This window comes from Henckelia pumila, chromosome 2 (genome assembly GCF_033568475.1).
Source record: "Henckelia pumila isolate YLH828 chromosome 2, ASM3356847v2, whole genome shotgun sequence".
Taxonomy (NCBI): domain Eukaryota; kingdom Viridiplantae; phylum Streptophyta; class Magnoliopsida; order Lamiales; family Gesneriaceae; genus Henckelia; species Henckelia pumila.
Genome location: NC_133121.1, coordinates 72557859 through 72564154, shown reverse-complemented (window position 1 = coordinate 72564154; position 6296 = coordinate 72557859). Strand labels below are relative to the sequence as shown.

Sequence of the window (6296 nt, the reverse complement as noted above, 5' to 3'; positions counted from 1 at the left end):
CCTCTATTACTTCACACATTATACAATTATCGAAGTAAAATAGATTTACGACTTCACAATTTTTGAACTATGATGAAGTAAAAGATTTCATTTTACTTTGGCGAAATTGCAATTACCGAAGTAATTGCTACGAATTACTTCACTAATTTTAAATATGATGAAGTAAATGTTTTTTTTTACTTCGCCACAAATTATATTTTCCGAAGTATTTTTGTTATATTACTTCATCATTTTATCTATATTATACAAGTAATAGTCAACAACAATACTACAATATCTAAAACTAAAAATAATTAATTAGAATCAGATTCATAAAATTATTCATACAAAAAACGACGAATATCCACAAATACATGAGTAAAACCCAAAAATGTACAAAACCAAAAATGTGTACAGAAATATATCGTATAAAGAAGTCGTCCTATATCTCACTGTTCTCACTTCATAATCCTTCCTTCCTTTGTAGTATCAGGAGCATGCTTCAACTATGGGATATTAGGTAGTGATCTTGGATATTACCCTGGATTGTCACTGGATCAAAATCCATAAAAATTAAAAATATAAACAATAAAGTAGATAAATTAGCTTGAGACAGAAACAACCAACCTTGTCCATGGTGTGGGTTCATTACCAAAACGAACGAATAGATATCGAAAAACCTTAAATCTGATTTGGATTTCATATGCACATATTTCATCTAATAATCATATTGTCATAACATGGAACACCCATATACAATAAGGTAAACAAGTTAAACATAGGAGCCTGACCTTCTAAGTAGTATAGAGTAGCATGCCACCAGTTGTGTGGTCAAGCTAATAAAAATGCATCCTCATAATCTGAATGGAAAAGGTAAGTAGAAAATAAACAATATGTTTTTGGGAATATCTACAAACATAAAAGACGGTAAAGAACTCCATAATCTTGCGCAGTTTTCCCTGAATTGATAAATAATATTTCTTCATGTGATGATTGATAAATAATATTTCTCTAGGTTTCAGTTTTTTTTTATAACAATCATAATTTAAAGGTTAATATTTTCTATAGAAAGAAACGGTATGAAAATTGTAAGGGATAGTGAAGCTTAAAAGAAGGGGAAAAAGATCTACATACCCATAAAAAATGGAAGAGATCGTGATGCTTGAGGCTTCTGGATCTCAAGGAAGAATCGATCGTGCTGCTTGAAATCACGATTACTTATGAGTTGAGCATTTTTGCAGAAAATTTGCTTAAGCAGGAGATCGAATCTAATCTTGCATCAGAAGGTATATCCCATGAGCAACATAAATTTCAAAGGCAACGTATAATTTAAATGAATTGTGTATTTATGTACTATTTTAGCTAACGTGTCTAATTCTTACTCCCATAATATATCATTTCAGAATGCATCAGGAATAATCTCACAAATCCAAATCATCCAATTCACAAAAAACAGAACAAAGATACCGCAATCCAAAACAAACTTTAAGCCGAAACTATCATGTATAAAATAAACACTCGTTAAGATTTCATTTTCCAGCAGGTTTGAAGATTTCGGTTTCAAAACTTGACACATCATATTAAGCAAAAACAGAGAGGACCAAGTAGGATGTTGTTGCCTAATTTACCACAGCCATACATAACAACTTCCAAAAGAATACTAATCTTCTTCCGGAGTCCTAAAAAGTCATCAAATATAATCGAATCATGTTTATATGAAATATAAGCTCATCATTTTTCAGGCTTTAAACTAGCAACCGGAGCACACATGTTGCATGTGTAGTATTTTACACAATATCATAAATTACATGTGTACCATAAAAGTTCATTTCAAGGTTTAGCATGATAATGGATTTAATATTCAAACGTTAAGTTTCAATATCAAATCACATTTTATTATAAAGGAAAATGGAGCAAATATCAGTTTGGAGCAAATACCTCCAAAGAAACACCTAGTCTATTGAAAGGCACAGGAAAAATTACCGCAAGGATCCAACAGATTTAAGTCAGTAACATCCTGAAGCATGGACTGACAATTGTACACATGCTGAATGGCATCAGGAGGATCAAGAACCGTCACCTCAGGATGTGTACGTTTATAATCCTTGAGAAGGTGTAAAATAACGATTAGAAAGGCAAAATGAGCGAAAGATGATCACAAAAGAAACAAGATGTTGCATGAGAATGTCTATTCCATCACAATAAAAAATTAAATTAACTCTTTATAGTCACCTTTCTGCGAGCTTCATCAACCAACATCTTGTCTTGCTTCAGAAAAACAACAAGTTCCTCATCTAAAGCAGTCTCTGCTTCAGCAGCAACCACATTTCTTGTGCTGTAAGAATACTACGCTCTTGAATATTTGTTCCAGAATTCTTTCTTAGTCATTTGGAATAGAAGAGTAAAATTAATTTTTTAGTGATTCATCGTTATGGCAATACATAACAAACACCTGAATCACACTATATCTTCAAGGCTTTTGCAGAAGGAAAAGTATATATTCTTAAACCTTACTATACAAACCACTTTGCCCAGGCAGCATTTTGAAGACGATAACTGTGTTGTAACCACGAAATATCATACAAAAATAACTTTCAAAGAAATGACAATTTTAGTTTATGTACATAATTCATATAAATTAACAAAATTTCACAAACTAACTTTAACTGATTCTTTGGAACAAACCATTAAATAGTACCATCCAAAAATGGAATTAATTTGAAACAAATTAACGGATAGGTTATTTAAAAAATTAAACTTCTTTCTATCATCATTAAATCACCTGGTCTCGTCTTCGAAGCTCTATGTTCGACTCATTACAATATAATTAGAATATGATTAAATTTTAAGGCATCTAGACCCAGGTAAAAGAACCATGAATGAAGCATAAAAATTTCAGAAAACCCACTAAAAACTACAATAGGACGTGCGGAGAACATCACATCAACCATAAACTTTACTAGTGTACCAACGAGTGAAAGGGAGAAGTCAGTGAAAAAAAAGCACAAGAAAATATTTGGCAAACAGAAAAATCTCAAAATATGATAAGAATTTTTTTAGGTATTTTAACCTTGTTTCGGACAAAATTCAAATATGCTTGACGAACAGTTGGTTTCTGGCAAATATCTGAACAAAAATTCAGAATCCACATGTTAAAAAAGAGCACAGATGCATATGATAAAAATACTTCAATCATTCAATAATAATTATAATTTACTTGTGACAAAAAGCAAAGCAAAGAAAGAGGCAAACAAAAGAAAAATATATTTTCAACTGTTCTCTTCTCCTACCACGCATCTGTCATTGATTTGTTTTAAACATTCACCCTAAATACAAAAATTTAAACTGAAGAGTGTTTACTGATTTGTAAGCTTTTACGCAAACCTGGTTTCATGTTTCGTCCGAACACAACCTAAGTAAAATTAACTAACTGAGAAATCATATCAAGGTGATAAAATACTAGAAGCTTGCAAATACTATTCTTTCAGTTCAGAACAAACCATAATCAATCAAATTGGAAAGTATCAAATAATATAAATATTTAATCCTACGTCTAAACAAAATTGAGGAAAGAAGCGAATACTTATTGAATACTTACTGTTATCGCATATACTACACATTTGGTGATGAATTCCTCGATAATCTTTAATTCTTAAGCCTGCATATATTTCAGAGTTATTTTACAAACAAAGTAACATATATAATCATTAAGAAGTTCATAAAGTTTACCTAAAAAAAGGTTTACAAAGTTGACGTGCAAATAAGTTAGAATCCATGGAGAAAGTAAAATAAACGAATTATAAATTTATCCTATGGAAACAAAAAAAAAATAGACAGAGAGACAATCTGCATAAAAAGAAATGTAAATAGACAGATTACTCCAAATAAACCCCAAAAAATAGTATTATCAAAAATCAAAGTCAGTAATCAACTGATTGTGGGGTTTTTGAGGTTCCACTTGCAAATAAACTGAGCCATACAATGAGTACTCAACACCTTCATAAAGGAATAATTCATAAAAACATGGAGCTTTGTGTCTGTCTGTCGGCTCTTTCCTTCAACCATTTAAATTCATGTTCCTCAAGTCCGTCTCCCTCGAGATGAGACATGCCTTGCAACTAATAATCCGCCCCTCTAATCTAAAGAATCACAAAAGGACACATCAAACATTATTGAAATTCAACATGCCTAGCACACTATAATTTTTAGTAACTGAAAAAAAATACACAAACCCAACCCATAAGTAAAAAAAAACATTTTTTTAAAAGTATTAAAATAAAAAATCGAAAGGGGCGTAGCTTGATAAACATAAACACGAAGACAAAAATCAACGGTAGAGACAGAAATTTGTAATCGTCCAAAAAACAACTGAACGAGAGGGAGAAAACTTAAACCCTACTCGAAAATCATAGCCCCTCATAAACAAATCTCTAGCAAGGAAGACAATGTGCGAAAATTAAAATGTTGGGTAGACTCACGTACATCGATTGTTGCGTTCCAAAAAAAGCCCTTTGTGCTAGAGAGAAAGGGTATCGCTGTTATAAATCAACTGACAAGGATGAACGACGTGCACGAAAGAGAGACGGGATTTCGTTTAAACACCAAATTGATACAAAAATAGAAGGCTTAAAATAATCGATTTTTGAATTCAAGTGTTGACGAGAAGATTTCGGCGACGGACGAACATCGGAGATAGAATCGGCGTCCTGGGGCTTAGAGAGAAAGGGGATCGAATCATCGAAAGGGAAAAGTTTTTTATGGGTTCATATTTTTACTTCAGCAAATATATATTATAAATTTATTTGTTATTTTTTACTTCATCAAAATTATAATGCCGAAGTAAATTCTTACTTAAAATGAGTAGTGAAGCCCGTGTTTTTTAAAATCTGAAGTATAAAATGCTTTTTTACTTCGCCAAATTTATTATAGAAGTCTATTGTTATATATTACTTCACAATTTTTAATCGCCGAAGTAAAAAATTACGAAGTAAAAACCCAAAATTCTACTAGTGATATTTTGTTTATCTGATTTGAGTTGGGTAATTTGGGTGTGATACGACTTAGAGTTACCAGAATTCAAGGGTTTAAAGCTTGAATTGAGTCTGTATCTAGCGTTAGAGTTTTTTGGTCTGTCTCTGTAATAAGCTATTGCAAAATTTGTGCCCTCAAGTGCACGGTGTCAAGTTTTAATATAGTGATAGGTAGAGTTTCGATCCCACGAGGATTAAAATGAAATTATCTATTACTTGTAATTAAAATAGTCCTAATTTTATTTAGCCAAATAATATTTGAGAAGTCTGCAGAAAAATAAATAAGCACTGAATTTTTAATAGCACACACACAACTTTCAGAGAAATATCAATCAGATGAAAATGGCCTAGAGGTTTAGATTTCACCTGGTTTCAACAACAATCACTCCTAAATAATTTATTTTCATGAATTCCTTTCAATTAATAACCAGAAATACTTAGATTATTCTATTTCCCTCTCCCGAGCAACAAATAGATTTTATCAACTACAGTTCAATTCCAATATCCCTATTAAGAATCTAATTACAGTTATCTAAGAAAAACAATGTTCTTTTTAAAGCTCTGTTAAAATTATATACTCTCCCGAGTTATATGAATAATTAACAGTGTTAATTCTATTGGTCTTATTCAAAATCGTCTCTCCCGAGTGCTAGATTTCAAATAAATATTACAATTCAATTATTGTTCAAGTAATTGAAAAGATATTCAATTCTAGAAACACAATTAATCTAGAGGAACTCAATTCAATAAAATTAAGAATACATGAAAGTGTCTACACCAGGTTCCATCTGACCTCTAGACTCTAAAAATTTAGTTCATAATAAAATTTTGTTAAAAATAATTCATGTTCAGAAAATTAAACATCAAATTAGAATTTAATAAATAAAAGATAGAAAACAAATCCGTCGTCGGTCTTCTGTATCCATTCGATCGATCTTCGTATTTGTTCTTCACGTTGAGCACAGAAATCTCTTCAAAATTCTCACGATCAGCTTTTTTTTCAATATCTCTTAATTATGTCTGATATATTGCGCCGGATTTTTTTCTTTTCTGACTCTCCAAATCCTTTTTATACGATGTACACATAAGCCCATTAAAAAGCCCAAGAAAATACTTGACCGATAATTTTAAAACAATGAGAAGCAACGGGGCGGGCGCTCAGTAGAAAGGCACGGGCACGCATGTGGTTCGCAATTTAATTTCCAAGCTTCACACGTAATTGCGTGTTTGCTCTTCCTCTCTTCTTCTTTAGCGTCAAACACAAGCGCTAAACATTTTAGCACTTCA

General features: G+C 31.6%; 1 long non-coding RNA gene across 5 annotated transcripts; it reads right to left on the bottom strand.

The window, feature by feature from the left end:
* Positions 1–276: 276 nt before the first annotated feature.
* On the bottom strand, positions 277–4723 carry LOC140883428 (uncharacterized). 5 transcript variants are annotated; one of them, XR_012150397.1, is made up of 8 exons: positions 4458–4723; positions 3976–4113; positions 3578–3637; positions 3050–3105; positions 2212–2314; positions 1963–2083; positions 1114–1247; positions 277–839 (listed from the first exon to the last, which is right to left on the bottom strand). It is a non-coding gene; the product is annotated as an uncharacterized lncRNA (long non-coding RNA). The 5 variants fall into 5 exon arrangements; XR_012150395.1 differs by having other exon boundaries at positions 4462–4723; XR_012150398.1 differs by lacking the exons at positions 3976–4113; positions 4458–4723 and having other exon boundaries at positions 277–531; positions 771–839; positions 3578–3894.
* Positions 4724–6296: the final 1573 nt, after the last annotated feature.